This window comes from Oreochromis aureus, linkage group 7, assembly GCF_013358895.1.
Source record: "Oreochromis aureus strain Israel breed Guangdong linkage group 7, ZZ_aureus, whole genome shotgun sequence".
Taxonomy (NCBI): Eukaryota; Metazoa; Chordata; class Actinopteri; order Cichliformes; family Cichlidae; genus Oreochromis; species Oreochromis aureus.
Window position 1 is genome coordinate 34,824,447 of NC_052948.1, and position 16,094 is coordinate 34,840,540.

At 37.9% G+C, this 16,094-nt stretch overlaps 1 protein-coding gene across 2 annotated transcripts in view; it reads left to right on the forward strand.

Moving 5' to 3' along the window:
- whrna (whirlin a) overlaps nucleotides 1–16,094 on the forward strand; it is a 209,183-nt gene that overhangs the window by 29,350 nt on the left and 163,739 nt on the right. The window lies entirely within an intron of this gene.

Genomic DNA, 16,094 nt, shown 5'->3' on the forward strand with positions numbered 1-16,094 from the left:
GTTCAATTTTATCACTGAAGATACTCTTTGGGGTTCTTCTGCATGCAATGAATTGGAGACATAGCTGACAGCTCCCTGCTGGTGATGCGTATCACATGTAAATATAAAAGTATAAAGTGTATAAAATCTTTATATAGTAAGAAGACAGTGGAGAGAGTAAAATGATGGAACCAATTGTTTTGATAATTTGCAGGTCAAAAGATTCACCTAGACGGGATTAATTGAAAACTTGGGTGTCTAGGTTAGATATATGACACATGCAAATCACCTGAGGAACTTACTGGAAAGTGACGGGGCTACAGGAAGTGGTCCCTTGAGAGCCAATTTAGACAGTCACTGGTGCATTGTGCATCTCGCTTTTGAAATGTGAGGACACATGATGCATGTTTGAAATTTGAAAACCAAAAATGCTTAGAATGTGGAAAATTACTCAAAGTAATAATGGTACAACCAGAAATACAAGTAAAATATGTAACAGCTACATATTCAATACACAATGAAGGCTCAAGAATAAAATTGCGAGATGTCTACTTTTCTGCTTTCAGAAGCTTCATGTGACTGTCAAGTTTCTTTTCTCTGCAATTTGTAGCAAATGCCAGAAATTCAGAGGCTGCTTTCACCTGAGAAGCAGTCCTATTCAGTATATACATCAACTGCACAAGCTCTTATTACAACCTATGGTTATGCTTTAAAATTAGCAAACATTTCATAAAAAAGTTAAAGTAAAAAAAAAAATTCGCTGGTGGGGTGATGTAGGGATGCAGGAAGCTGCTTCTTGCTTTAATTTAGCAATCTGAAAAAAGCCAACTGCAGTTGCACAATGACAAAGGGTATGGGTGGTTCAGAAAGATGGCAGGAGCTGCTGGCACTTAAACTCCTGTTCATGTGTCCCAGAAGAGCAGAAGGCTGACCTTGAGTTTTACTAGCGAATCCATGCAAGATATAACCGGCTGAAACCAATTAAATATATTACTTATGTTCCTTAGAGACCAAAAAAATCACATTAAATATAAGCAACGTTGATATAAGATCAATATTATTATTATGAGTGTATGTTTAAATTCCAGCACTAAAGAACCAGAGACACACATTACTTTAGTAACCTTAAAACAGAGCTTAACCAGGTTTATGTTTAACCTAAATCATGAGTCAAAGAGGGGAATCTCACCCAGGATACTGAGATCAACATCCTAATATCTGTTATACTTTTTGTGGTGATTTTAGTGAATTTTTTTCCTCAGTTTTTGATTAGATTGAGGGAGCACAATTACCTGGTTAATTTTAGGAAAAGATCATAATTTTAGTTCACAGCAGTAAGTACAGACGTTCTGGTCTGATACTCATGCATATTGATGTTGAAGAGCAAAAAAGAAAATTGAAAAAAAATGTATTAGCCTAAACTATCAAGCAAATGGTTAAATATACTTTTGGATAAACTGAATAAACTTTCAGAAATATGTTAAAAACCGCACAGATACACAGATTTGGGAGTGTCTGCAAATAAAATGGGATACAAACATAAAAAAAAAACAAAAAAAAAAACAAATAATGTCCAAAATAGGAACAAACAGAAATCCAAGGTCCTCAAATGTAGCCAAGCAAAGCAAAGGGCACACGGGGGCAGATGCACAGACACTGTGACAATGATTAAGGGGAAGGACCTGACTGATTGGGGAAACAGGAGGTAAATGAGACAACAGTGAAAGGAGTCAAGACAATCACACGAACAGGATGTGAAAATGGGAACAAGAAAACTACCAAAGGTGAAGTAAAAACCCCACATGACATAAAAACCTCAATAAAAAAAGTTAATGAACTAATGTTTTATTTGCCAATGTTAAATATGAACTGAAACCCTGAAAACATAATAAATTCTAGGGACCCTGACACTTGCTTTATTAACAGCTTAGCTTATTTTTTAAATAGAGGAAATACGACTGTTTTGTTTGTTTAGTTTATGCATGCATAGCGAAACTGTGAGATTTTCTAGTTTCCATTTTGTTAGATTGGTATTCATGATATTAAGTCCCATCCCATAAATACCATGAAAAAGGGCAATCTCAGGAAGCAGTACTTCTAAAAAGAAGTTTTTGCAATTTTTGCTGTTGGCCAACAAAGTTATTATACAATATTTTGCTGTAAGACTGAGCTGAAGCTGTTGAATCTCTGTTATGACACTTTAAATGCAGACAGGCTTTCTAAATTATAAAAACTGTGCAGATCTGCAGTGCTATAGAAAAACTGTTGGCATGTACCTGAGGGATATAATAAATGCAAAGTGATGCAGTCGTCAGCTTCATTATATCATAAGAGCTCCTCGTTGGCACTCAGCACCGTCGTCACCCACATCCAACACTTACTCATGGTGTCGGTCTTTGTCCCTGCTATCATGTAACAGTATCGGCGTTTTCAGCTTTCACTGACTGCTTTGCATGTGAGTCATCAGGCTGGAAGCTGTGGGTGTATTTCTGTCATGTAAGAAGGTAAAAGCAATCAAACTGCAGGGTTATGTTCGAGGATACGTTAGCAGTTTACCTAAGGACATAGCTGAATGTAACACACTGTTAAAGTCTTCAAAGTATGAATACTGATCGGCCTGTTCCATTTAGTATTTTAATTTCTGGATTACATTCAGGGCTGTTTATATAGCAAGGTAGTTATATTGCTTAGGACTGGATAGTATTTCAAAATGTGTAATGTAGTAATAATTTGAATGAGTTTATAAAGGCAAGTCCTGAGGAGATGATTTCCTTGAAAAAGTAGGTTTTAGGACAGATTATTCAACAATAGATCACATTTTAGTTCTACGTAATGTAATTGACTTATATGTGAACTATAAGAGTTGATTTTAATGTGCTTTTATCAGTCATGACTCTTAATTTAGTGGAAATAAGTTTATTATGGTGTAAGATATAAACAGTTAAACTAGCTGCACATTGCATGTAATGTTTGTAGTTGCTGCACTTGCTTCTGCTTTTTGCTGAATTTTTTGATTGAATTTTATGGACTCTAAGAGAAAAAGATGCATATCACTCACTGGTTTGAGTTGCGTGTTGTAGCCTCACAGCTCACAGACATATATATCTGCTAAGTGTAAAGCAGAACTCTAGAACTTATTTGGGTTTTTAACGAAATGAACCAAACAGAAAGCCATGTTGTTTGTAAGATAATTGCATTAAAACGTATTAAAAGGCAGAGAAGTCCAGTTAAGTAAATTAGCAGAAATGTTCCTAGCAGAGTGTAAACAGGCTCACTGAATGGAGTGTATGATAGTTGTCTCTCTTTTGGATTTGGACTCAAATGGCTTTTTGCAGTTTGTGGAATACATTTTTTCAGTTCAAGAAATTTTAACATGTATTATACAGTGGAGGTATTTCAGCCATGGTTTCCAGTTATCCATCTCACTTAGACCCCAGTCAAACAAGCCTAGAGACTGGTTGGCAACCACCGTACTACACATTTTTCCCTAGCAACTGCAGGTTGCCAGGCTGTTACTGACACACTTGTTTGACCAAGCTCTAGTGCAGACATGCTGTTTTTGAAGCATTGCCAGTGTGACAAATGCCTGCTTTCATGGGCCAATAATGATACAATTAGTTTGCTGGTCATTGTTTGTGCTCCATATAATGCGAAACAGAACAAACTTGTCACTGCAGCAAAAATAAATAAAAAAGACTTCCTATACATCTGTATTTCAGTATATTTCAGGAAGTAGGTTCTGAAACTGGAGAAAGCCAATTTAGGTGGATGACTGATTGCTCTCAGTGTTGCCTTCTTCCAGCTGAGTGGCCTACCTACTCTGATGTCAAAGTGTGTGTGTGTGTCCTTTAAGTGCTTTTGGTTGAAGGGTCACTCAAAGTTAAGCGGTGCAGCATAAAAGACCCATGGAAAGTACAAGACCTTCTTTTCTCTGACTTCCTGCATCACACATACTCTGCAGCTGGTCGTCTGAGTGAAGCACATGGAGAGTGAACAGGAATGTGTAAGTGTCAGAGACGAAGGACTGTACACATCATTGTGTGTTTTGGATAGAGGCAGTAAGAGGGTGTTTTGGAAATGACAGCCTACACATCTGTCCGACTTTGTTTCTCCATAGGGCCCGCTGTGATAAAACGCTGGAGGACTTTTAGCTTAATTAAACTGGATTAGGCACAAACCAGGGAACCGGCTGTCCCTTATTTCTCTACTTCTGCAGTCTCCCTTAGTCATACACCTACCTACGTTTTTGTGAGCTCTTCTTCACCTTATTACAGCATTTTAACACTTCTCAAGCTGCTGGATGCTGATAGATCCTTACTTTTATGAGGTCCTCTCTCTAGACTTACTACTTGTGCCAATTTTGGCTCTGTGATTTGAGACTTAAATATTGATAACAAGGGATGTATTCTCTGTCTTCTTACTATAACTTAGATCATCTCCAAGCTAAATATAAAATCCCTTACCCCAACATCTTTACTCTTTGCTCATCTTTACAACAACAAACAGCCTTTTGAAGATCTGTTCTCAAAGTGAGCACTAGTCAGATTGTCCTCACTCTTCAGAAATGTCCTCATTCCAGAGGCATAAAACTCAGATTGGTCCTCACAGAGATAGATGCACAAATACAAACACAAACACACATATCAGTACCAGCCAGCAGCTAATCAGCTTAGCTCTTGAAAAACTGGCTGGAAGCAGCTTAATCTGGAACAGATTTTAATTCTTGTTTGTGTGATCATATCAGTGGGTGAAGATGTAATTTTTTCCATGTTCATATGATCTCTCTCTGCTTTCATAATAATGATAAATCAGAGATGAATAACTTTATAGCAGGATTTGGCTTTTTCTCCCCTCAGGGCTCGGGTTGTCATTATCTTCAGATTGTAAACAAACAGAGAGTGGGATTAACGACATAAGTTTTTAATCCCCCATCGAACACGCACATGCATATGCTCATTCACTTGATGGCTTAATGAAATGGAGAATTCCCAGAGAAATTTCAGTCAGTGCCTCCTGTCTCATCAGACAGCCTCTCGTTTGTTGGCAATCACTTTTGTGGGGATTCTTTGCAGCATTGTCTTGTTGCATTATGTTATACTGAAAAAAAGGTTTCAAGGGCACCTTGTGCATAGTTGTTGAGTTTAGGCAGTGCACAGGCCTTGAGACGGGTCCGTGACTATCTGGCAAACACCGGATGTGAGTGAAAAATGTCCCAGACCAGTTGGTAGTTGTTCCTCAAGGTTGATGGTCGTTGCTGTGAAACTGACTGCCCCAGTCATGCAAGACTAGAGACTGATCAGTAACCTTCAACCACATGTTGACAAGACATATTCCCTCATTGGTTGGCAAAAACCAGTTGCTTGAGGTTTCTGGCAACTGCAAGATGAAACTGGTAACAAAAAGATATGTTGCCTAACTGAAGACTGTGATTGCTTTGGAAGACTGCAAACACTTGCCAACAAGTATTGTAGGTTCTTAAGTTTTACTTCTGCTCAACTTGTAGCTGGTTCCAACTGCAGGTGACAACAGCAATCTGTTAGCAACCAAAGAAATAACAAGGTTTATACCTGTCTGCAACATAACAAGGGTTTGTCGATGCAGTGCCCTCCTTGTGATTCACCTACCAACTCCCAGCAACCCCCAGGAACTACTCACCAACCAGTCCTTCATGACCAGTGGCAACCACATTGTTACAGATTGTTTTCTAGGCCTTTGAGGTCTTAGTTAACAGTGTTGGTGGTGCATCTTTGAACTTGAACAAATGTGTTGAGTCAATGTTCTCCCTCATAAAACATTTACAGGGCTGATTTTTTTTTTTTCAAAACATGTTGCATTATGCATCATTTACACTCATCTTTGCTTGATATATCTGTCCTCTGTTGCCTCAGCGTTTCTGTCAACTATAAGGAATTATTTCACTCCATAGATAATGAGTCCTATTTCCCTCGGGAATCGGTGGAGACTAAACACAGACAACAAATATTGGACAATATTAGACTCACCAGACAGAAACAAACACTTGTTCAAATTAATGATAATCTTCTTCCTTGTTGGTTGTGTAGAGGAGCATGTCTGGATCTTTAAATCTGACTCCATTAAGTTGGTTGAGTCTTGACATGAAACGGTAGTTTCTCGGCTAAAAAAACAAGGACTTCTAATAAGTGATGTCACTTAAAACTGTGTACCAGGACAGGCGCATTTTAAACATCCATTGGTCGCTTTTTTTAAGCATCCCTGAAGCACAGTTCAGAATGACAAATGGAAAAATGTGCTGAGCTGTGTTTAGTTTGTGCCACTCTTTCAAAACTATGGCAAAACGCAATATGTTGACATAGCTATGCATCAGTGTTTACTTAATGATGTGAGGCTGTGTTGGTCTATAGTGATTGATTAGGGGTACAGGTTAGAGAGGAAACAGCGACAGACAGACATCTGCATATGCAGAATAGATAGGAAAGGCACCATACCATGACTATCTTCTGACAATAATTTGGCTTTTTATTAGCTTTTTTTAATTTAAGTGCTACTGGTAGATATGATCCAGATATCCTGGCTATACTGGAAGTGGTGAAAAAATAGCTGTTTCCTCTTGTGGGCAACCAGCAAAGTAGCCTATGGGTTAGCCAATTTACTAAGAAGTTGACAATTTGGTTTTCTACCTTTCTGAAGTGGATGATTGTTGTTTTCACAGGTTGTTTGTGCAGCCTTGAATCTAAATATTCAAGGCTTAATAGAAAATTGTTAAACTTAGAATTTTACTGAAGTTGTTACTTTATGAAAGAGATATTGGGAATTTGGTTTTAGAAGAATTTTTTTTTACTTTTACATCTATCACCCCAACACTGCACTTACTCTAATTTCTATTTTTTTGCTATAAGATGTTAATTTTTGGTTCATTTCAGTTTAATTGTCCTATCATTTTTAAACATAACAATTTTGTTTAAGCACTGGCTGATTTGCTAATGTTTTGCAAATCAGTTCATTTAGCAAACCCATTGTGTCTTGAGGGGTATAGATGAGTGGAACAGTGTGTCTGATGCCTTTACAGCCTTCACAAGCTCAACAGAAAACTTGGCACAAATGACTGCAATTATGTTGGATCTGTCCTTTTTATAATGCTCTCTTCCCCCTTTGACTTTCATCAGAGTCCCTCTTTACTTGCATAGTCACTCACAGTCCTGAGCTGTACCACTTCACTGGATCTGTCTGACAAATATGGAACATGATATTGTCGAAAAATTGTGTTTCATCAATCAGAGTGCAACTGTTTTCTCCTGACAGCAACAGTGACGTGGTCTCTGCTCTTGTGAATAAAATCCCGTGTGCCAGGGATGGAGGAGTAACATATGGTAGCAGACAGCAAGTGGGAGGATTTAGAACAGCTCAGTCAAAAACACTACATTGCACTTTTTTAATCAGGGGAAAAGGTAGCCAGGCTTCTGGACACACGATATTTCTTTCTTTCTTTTAATCTGATCCTTTTCATTTCATCAGTTTTTCTTGTTAAATAAAAAAAAAAGAGGATAATTCCTTGCTTGCCAATCCACATCATACGTCATCGCCTTGTTTATTTGAGAGAGTTTGTCACAAGGTTTGTTGGGTCGTTATCGGTTTGCCCAGTGAGCCGTGTGGTGTTTCTCTAAATGCACCCAGGAGAAGTAGGCCAGCCTCTGAGGCCACCGCTTGTCAATGTAGTCGATATTTGTGCCAGGGCAGAACATCACCTCATCATTGACCACCCAGTGTTGGGCCATTAGGATCCACCAGCACGGTGAGAAATGGATTTGGCTGTAGCAATGTGGGCCATAAAATCATCATCACCGCACTGCAGCGAGAGCCAGTTGTCAATATAGGCACTCACGTGTGCAGAGATCATGAAAAGGACAAGTCCAAATACACAAACACACATCCACAATGCAGTCTCATTGTATATAAATTATCCAGTCTAAAGCTTTTTCTGTGCTGAGGGGAGTTATATTGGGCTGCTGGTGTTGTGTCAGTCAGTGGAGTGTGGTCATAGCTTAATTAGCTTTAGATAATCACTGTTCCCAAACAGGCTGAAGGAGGGGGGCAGCAGAGACAGAGAGAGAGAGAGAGGGAAACCGAGATCAATGGTCCACAAGTAATCAGATCAGACGTCCTCATGTAAAGTTAGTTTAAATGCAAATGCTGATTTGTGGGGCTGTAACCTACAATTGTTTTAAATTAGTATCATTATTATGTTAGAAGAATTTATATGTGGATAGTTTAATCACAAATTCCCACAGCCCAACGTGATGCCATAGAATTGCTTCTTTGATTCAAACAGCAGTCCAGAATCAAGAGAGAGCAAATTTATTGAAAATATAAAAAAGCAACTCCTCACACATTTGATTTTATTCAACCAAACTATGTAGGCTTTTAAATTTGTAGTTAATGCTGATTTAAAAAAAACAAAAACAGTGTTTTAGCACTTTGAGGTTATTATTATTTATTATGTATTATTATATATTGATATTTATTCATTTATTTTTATTTTTTACCACTTACCTCTGTGACTGTTAATAGAATAAAAATCCCAGAGCTGAAATTTCCATATATTTGTGGATTATTAGTAAAAACATAAACCTTGAACCTGCCACTCCTAAATAAGTCTCACCACTTCTTCACAAGTTTCACAACTTGGTTTAAATTTAAATTACAGTCTTGTTAAAAAACAAACAAAAATTCACTATCATTTACTACTGACATAATAAAAAATAATCTAGTCTGATGACTGGCAAATTATACTACATTGGTATTCTACAGAGGGTGATTCTATATTATATCATTATTTATTAAAGAAAAATAAGGTAAACATGTTCAAGCAGTGTGTGTGAAAGTAAAACTTTACTACTTTGATAGGAATTATGATGGTAAGCAGCAGCCAGGTGCTACGAATCAAATGCACTTGAATAACTGATCATCAACAAGTGTCAGCATTTCTATAAAAAAAGAGGTTTTGGCAGTTTGCCAGTCTGGAGCCTTCAGGTGTACTTTAACGCAATTCCAAGGAGGAAAAACATCAGCAGTGATCTTAAAGAAGTCATTTTTGCTGCCAATCAATCTGTGAAGGGTTATAGTACCATTTCCAAATGATTTGAAGGCCATCACTCCACAGTGAGAAAAACTATTCTCAAGTGGAAAACTTTCAAGACAGGTGCCAATCTTCCCAGGAGTAGAAGTCCTGGGAGATTCACCCAATGCTCAGATAAAGCAAATGTTAAAGTTCACAACAGTACAATTAGAAAGAACAGGGATGGCGCATTTGGAAGGGTTGCCAGGAGAAAGCTGCTTTTCTCTAAAAGAACATGGCAGCAGAGCTTAGGCTTGTAAGGTCGCATCTGAACAAACTGCAAGACTTTTGAAACAATGTTCTTTGGACAGACAAAACCAAAGTAGAGATGTTTGGCCATAACGCACAGTGAAATGTTTAGCAAAAATCACCATATCAGCACAAACACCTCGTACCAAATGTGAGGCCATCTGTTTGACAGCTAAAGCTTGGCCAGAATTATGTCACGCAATAGGACAATGATCCCCAAGAACAGCAGCACATCTACAAGAAATTGGCTGAAAAAGAAAAGAATCAAGATGTTGCAATGGTCCATTCAAAGTTCAGATTGAAGTGCTGTGGCAAGATATTAAGATACCTGAGTTAGTTGTATTTTTGTTAGTTGCCTATAAACAAATGCCTGCAAACCTCAATGAACTGAAGCAGCAAAGAAAGCAAAGTGTGCCAATAATACATTTTAAGACGCAATTTAAAAGACTGGATGGACTCGGAGGAACAAATATAAGGAGGGAGGTTATTTCAGAGTCTGGGAGCTGCGACAGCAAAGGCCCGATCACCTCTGGACTTCAGATGAGACCTTGGTTGCATCAGGAGCATTTGATTGGAAGATCTAGTGCCTTATTAGGAATATACAAATGAAGGAGTTTGCATGGATAGCTGGGAGCCAAATTATTTCTTGCAGTTATGAAGTAAATGTTTACACATCTATTTCATAGTCTGTTTCACGAGTCCCCAGCCTCCCACCCTAGTGGTACCACTCTATATTTTCCCAACTTGCAGACAAGAGGCCAAGGTCTAGGGCCAGAAAACATGCTTGTATTTCTACAGAGGGTGATTCTTTCGATATTTGAAAATATACCTAAAAATTGACTTTATAATTCAATCATAAAATCTCAAAGCCATAAGCTCTTCACTGCTTTATTTTAATGTCAAATTTATATTTCAAGACCTAAATACTGTGCTCAAGTAAATGAATCCCCTGGTTTAAAAAAAAAAGTTTTATGGCATTTCTTCCTTTGTCAGTTTCCTTTGGTTTTTGGCAAAAAAAATATTCTGCTAAAACAAATTCTTCTATATTCTTCTTCATGTTATGCTCGATGTTATGCTCGATTGATTTTTACTGCCCGAATAAGATAGCACATCAGTAACATACTGTGTAAACACCATGTCTTCCTAATGTGCTTCAGAAAGAACTCTAACTCACCAAACATTGTTCAGAGGTTTGCTTCAGGCTGACAGGGTGTCCTGCGTAACGTACTTTCTCTGTTCCAAGTTTCATTTGAGTGTGTTGCTTTTTCATCCTGACTGCTTTCCTCTGTACATCTTTGACTTGTATCATAAGAGAGGACTGTGCATTACACGTGTGTTGTGAAATCTTCTTGTAAGGCTCGTGGTAACAGTAGTCCTCTTTTGTTTTTTTGGCCTGCTTGCCTTAACTGTTAGGGTCTATTTCAATAGGTAAAAGGATGCATTGCAAAGTCCCAAACATAAAAAAAAAAAAAATTGTTATTTTCCTCAATAATCAATAGTCATGAATATGTTACATTGTGATATTTTATTTCTTTATGTGGGGGAATTAATAAAAATATGAACTGGAAGATCATGAACTTGTTTGAAAAACTTGGTGATTTTATTGACTATATAGAACACGGCTATTCAACTAAAAAGTTAGTTGGGCCAGATTTACAAACCGAGGGATTTATCTCGGCCACATGTTTTTGTACAGCCAGTAAGCAGCAGATAAATTTCAAACCCACATAAGTGTATTGAAAAACAAGTAATGATTATTCTTTTTTCCCCTGTAAATCTGGTGACCTCTCACAAATGCACACCAAAAGGTCCATTAAAAAAAGGTGAGCTATAACTAAACTTTTGTTTTTTGCACATTTGAAACAAAAAAAACCCCATTTTGATAATTCCCTTTCAAAATAAAATGTTTTGCTGACCCAGACACATTTTAAAGGACAATGGTCACATCTGCTGTTGCACAGGAAAATTGTGATCTCCTCTTTGAGATCACAGAAATGCTCAAGTGCTCTGGCTTTGGACAGCCACCTGACATCATTGTGCAATAGCAGGTCATGGTGCTCAGCAGACTTTTCTGAGAGCAGCATGCGGAATAAGCGGTGCTGGAGGGTTGATGTTGAGCGAATAAAATTAATTGTAGCCATGACGCTGTCCATTGTCGTTTTGAGCTCCACACTTAGTTTTGGGTGCAACACCGTCCGATGCACAATTCAGTGTAAGTTTCTCAACTGCGAAACCACCGCGCTGCCAAACCACTCACTTTTCCTGCCATGGATGGAGCCCCATTCGTCACAAGTATACAGACACGCTTCATATCCAGATCACTTTCCTTGAAAAAAGCTGAAATCTTCTCAAACATTATTTCGCCAGCTGTGTGTCCCTCTAACGGTAGTAAGCCGAGCAATTTGCCATAAAAAAACGGACATATATGCACAACTGTGCATTATCAGTGCTGTCTGTGAACCCATCTCCTGTTATAGACATTACATCAGTTTTCTTCAGGTCATCTAACAGAATTCAAACTCGTCTGACGCCAGAACTTCAACTCCACGTATATTTGAACTGTCTGACAGGGGTACGATTTTAAGAGCAGATGTCACACTCACTTTAATTTTTGTCATCATTTATCACCGCATCCACCACGGACAGCATGCAGTATTTCACTGTTTCAGAATCTGTGAAAGGCCTTTTCTTCTTCGCCAATATCCAGCAAACACGAAGGGAAGCTGCTGCAGCTCTCTCTTGGGCTGTACTGGACCCTCACCATGGTAGTACAACTCCGGTTGTAAGATGCAATTAAACTCGCAATTAAACTGTACTTTTGTAGCCCTCTCCTGAGATCGCTCTGGAAAGTTTGTGTAGAAAGTCTGTCATTGTGGTGCCTTTGTAAGTACCGCAACACACTCACTGCAAATTAAGCACATAGGTTTGACATTTGGATTTGGGGGTAAAATGAATAAGTACTTGTCAGTCCAGGCAGGGTTAAACCGACGGTTTTCATTGTCAATTTTATGCTTTTGGATTGAGAAAAACATGCTGTTGTCGCATCACACATTACGATGATAGTTTACATGTTTACATCATGGTGTATTGTGGGTTAAATATTTCTGGGAGTACTAGGAGTACTAGGAGTGTTGCATTCACAGTCTACACTACGCTGTAGGAATTTCAATTTTTTTTTTTTAATTATTTATTTATTTATTTTTTGCGTTTTCTCTGCGTTTCTGCCTGGACCACAGGCAGGGCCACTCGCAGGTTGCTTCTGGGCCGCACGTGGCCCGCGGGCCGCCATTTGAATAGGCTTGATATAGAACAAATTAGAAGAGTCAAAGCAAAACAAATCATGAAATATCGATTTCATGATTTGTTTTGCTTTGACTGATGCACAGTTTTTCTTTTAAATTTCAACCTCGCTTACATCAAAGACACAGTGAGTAGTTGGTTTGTTTCAAACCACAAGTTTAATCTTCACGTCTTCTTTATCCTCCCCACCTGCCTACAGATGAATGTGAAGCTTGCCGCCAAACTACCAGCTGCCTCGAGATGCCTCAGAATCAGTCGCAGGGCAGCATGCTGATCTGAAACACAGACTTACTGCAGAGAATGTTTTGATTTCCTCTGAGCACAAGCAGAGCTCAAATCTGAAATTCACACAAGACAAAGAAATCCTCTTGTTTCAGATCACTTTGACTGCTTAGTTACATTGTTTTCAGTTTCACTGTTATGAAGAACTAAAACAGCTGAAATCAAAAACTAATAAAGTTCAGGATCAGGTTAACTGTACCCATAGGGCTATTTGAGCTGCAGTAGGTGAGTCATCTGTCCTGGTATGCACATTGTTGTTTTTCTGTTTCTATTGTTCTGCACTGTGAAACTATAAAACTTAATCCAGAAGAAAGAAACTGAACTTACTATGGAAAGGATGGAAAGTCATCAAGGAAAAGTGAACCACCCAGCAACAATCTGGTATACAAGGATGCTCGGGTCAAGTATCCCAACAATAAGCCTGGTTGACCATTTAACATTATGACTGAGCGAGTTTCTGCTCTTTAAAGATAAATATCTAAACCAAGACACAGAGTGAAAAAACAAAAATAGACTGAACGAAAGCACAGTAAAATAAAATAATCATCAATTAAACTTAACACAATTGATCATTTTTTAACATTTATTTATTCATTCAGTCATCACAGACATAGTCTGCACACAGACTGTGCAATACAATTTTTTTTGGACTGCTTCACAGGTTTATGTCAGGTTCATGCCCTACATTAAGAATACTGTTAATTACCAAAAGCATTATTATGCTGGTTAATATTAATCCACCAGTGTGCACAAGTGCTTTGAGATTTTTTTAAAGCTAAAATATAATAGGTGTTACCATCCATTTTTTTCATGAACAAATGTAAAAAAAAAGGAGAAATAACTTAAAACCCTTTTTTACTTTTAGATTAATTTCAGTTATTTATTTGGCTGCCTGGACAGAAAAATTGGTTTTGGTGGTTGACTGTTATGTTTGATTAATTTCTGATGTCTCTGGGAACTCCAGCGTGCCAGCTCAAATTTAAACATAAAAATGTGAATTCAGTTTGTTATTTGCCTAATAAAACACAACATCATTTTTAGTTTTAAAGAAGTTTTTGACATATACAAATGTTTTTTCTTGTTTTGATGCACAATCACAATTAGTCTGAGAAATTTGTTAAGCACTGTAGATGGTGTATGAGTGACCTCTTGTATACTTGTATTTTTCCTAAAATCAGTGACAATTTTCTTATTAAAATATTTTTGAAAAATATAATTAAAATATTGATATTTAAAGTGAATAAATTAATGAAATTTGGATCGTCATCTTATGATAGATTTTAATAATTTAATAATTTAATAATTTCTATAGTGACACTGTATTATTTGTTTAGAGTTCTGACACTTTTAGTACATTATCACTTTACATCCTGTACTGTTTTCAAATGTCTTAAAAATCAAATTTTTAAAGGGCATACTGTGGTGTGAGCCCATGTTAAACAAAGTATCTACCCTTTTTTGCACCCTCAGCATTGATCATTTACTGATAGTGCAGAACAGCTACATAAAAGAAAACAAAAGATAAGCTGTCAGAGTAAAACATTTCCATATAGATATCTTTATATTACTTCACTGTCTTGAATAGCACTGTCTTTTAGAGACTTGAGACCTAAATCAAGGGTTTTGAGTATAAAAACTCCAATATTTTGACATCCAAAGTTGATCAAGATGCTGCCAGTCATGATGTTGCTCATCTCATTGGTAAATTGGTTTGTTTGTGTGATCATACGTTCTTCACATCAAACGCCGAAAGGCAGGAAACATCTTGACATTGTCAGCGGGTTATTAAATATCGGCCTTTGAAGTGTGTCAGCATGTGTGTTGTACTCCTGCTCTCTTATCAAGCTAGAGATGAATGTTTTAATATTTTGTTTTAATTAACTGACTTTCATGTAGATACAAGTGGTTGCCAGCATTCACGTGGATCACACAACACACACACACACACACACACACACACACACACACACACACACACACACACACACACACACACACACACACACACACACACACAAAACAGTGGCACATTAAGACAGTCAATCACAAAGCGTGAGAAACTGGGAAAAACATGTAGCTGCCCAACAGTTTCCTGGTGCGACAAATGAGGCACAACTTTCATGCGAAAGATACAGTGACTGCAGACAGATTGCCTGTTGGTCTGTTCCTCCTTTCTTCTGTTTGGTCTCTGATTGATATTTTCAGATGCACAGGAGAGCCTTGGTAACAAGATTTCTGGGGGTTATTACTGCTGTTTGCACATATTCTGGCTTCAGAAACCTGGAGAGCTTTTAGCTTTTATTGTCGGGACTGGATATGAAAGCTGGGAGAGAGCAGGGGGAAGGCACACAGCAAACTGAATCAAACCTGGGCTTCTTTGATAGCTTTGTGACACATGGATCACCTGCTCAGCCCAGGGAGTTGAAGTGGTGTCTCTGAAACCTGGACACTTTCAGTGTGGTCATAATTATTGAGGGGGGCCTATTATTCGTTTCCAACTTTGTGCTTTTATTTGTGAACTTTACTAGAGTATTTCAAAATCAACCTCATTTTTCTTACACTCATGCAATGTTATGTTATACAACATAACATAACATAATAATCTAGTTAAGGATGGCATCAAAGGCCAAATCTACTAAAATATCCCTCATGACAACTCCTTTTTTTCCTCATACTTCAACCTCCACGTGAAAGAAGGCAAATTAGCAAAGAAAAGTCCTATCATTGTTACATTAATCATAGTAATCACCAACTGTGTCCTTTACAGATGTCTTTTTTCTTAATTAAATATATATAGGCCTAGCTGATGCTGACTGGCTCCTGGCATGTGCCCTTACTTGGCCTGGCACAAATGCTCACTGACTTTTCTAATCATCCTCTTGAATCTAATCCAGTAAAAATGGTCAGGCATTTGCATCCACAGTGTGGAGTCACTTCTTGTTCCAGCTGCATTACAAAGTGCCCCGAATGAGCCCCCATTTGTACAATATCATAAAAACCACTGGACCAATCAGCTCCAGCAGTAATGAAATTTAGTACTCGAGTGTTTGAGTCGGGGCTTAAATAACACACTGCATGTGAGGTTAGTGTGGACTGTTTGGCTTTTCGGCTGTCCTGGTTTTAGTTTAAGGTCTACACAGAATTTGCATATGCTATTCACATCTGAGTTTTAATGGCACCATTAAAACTT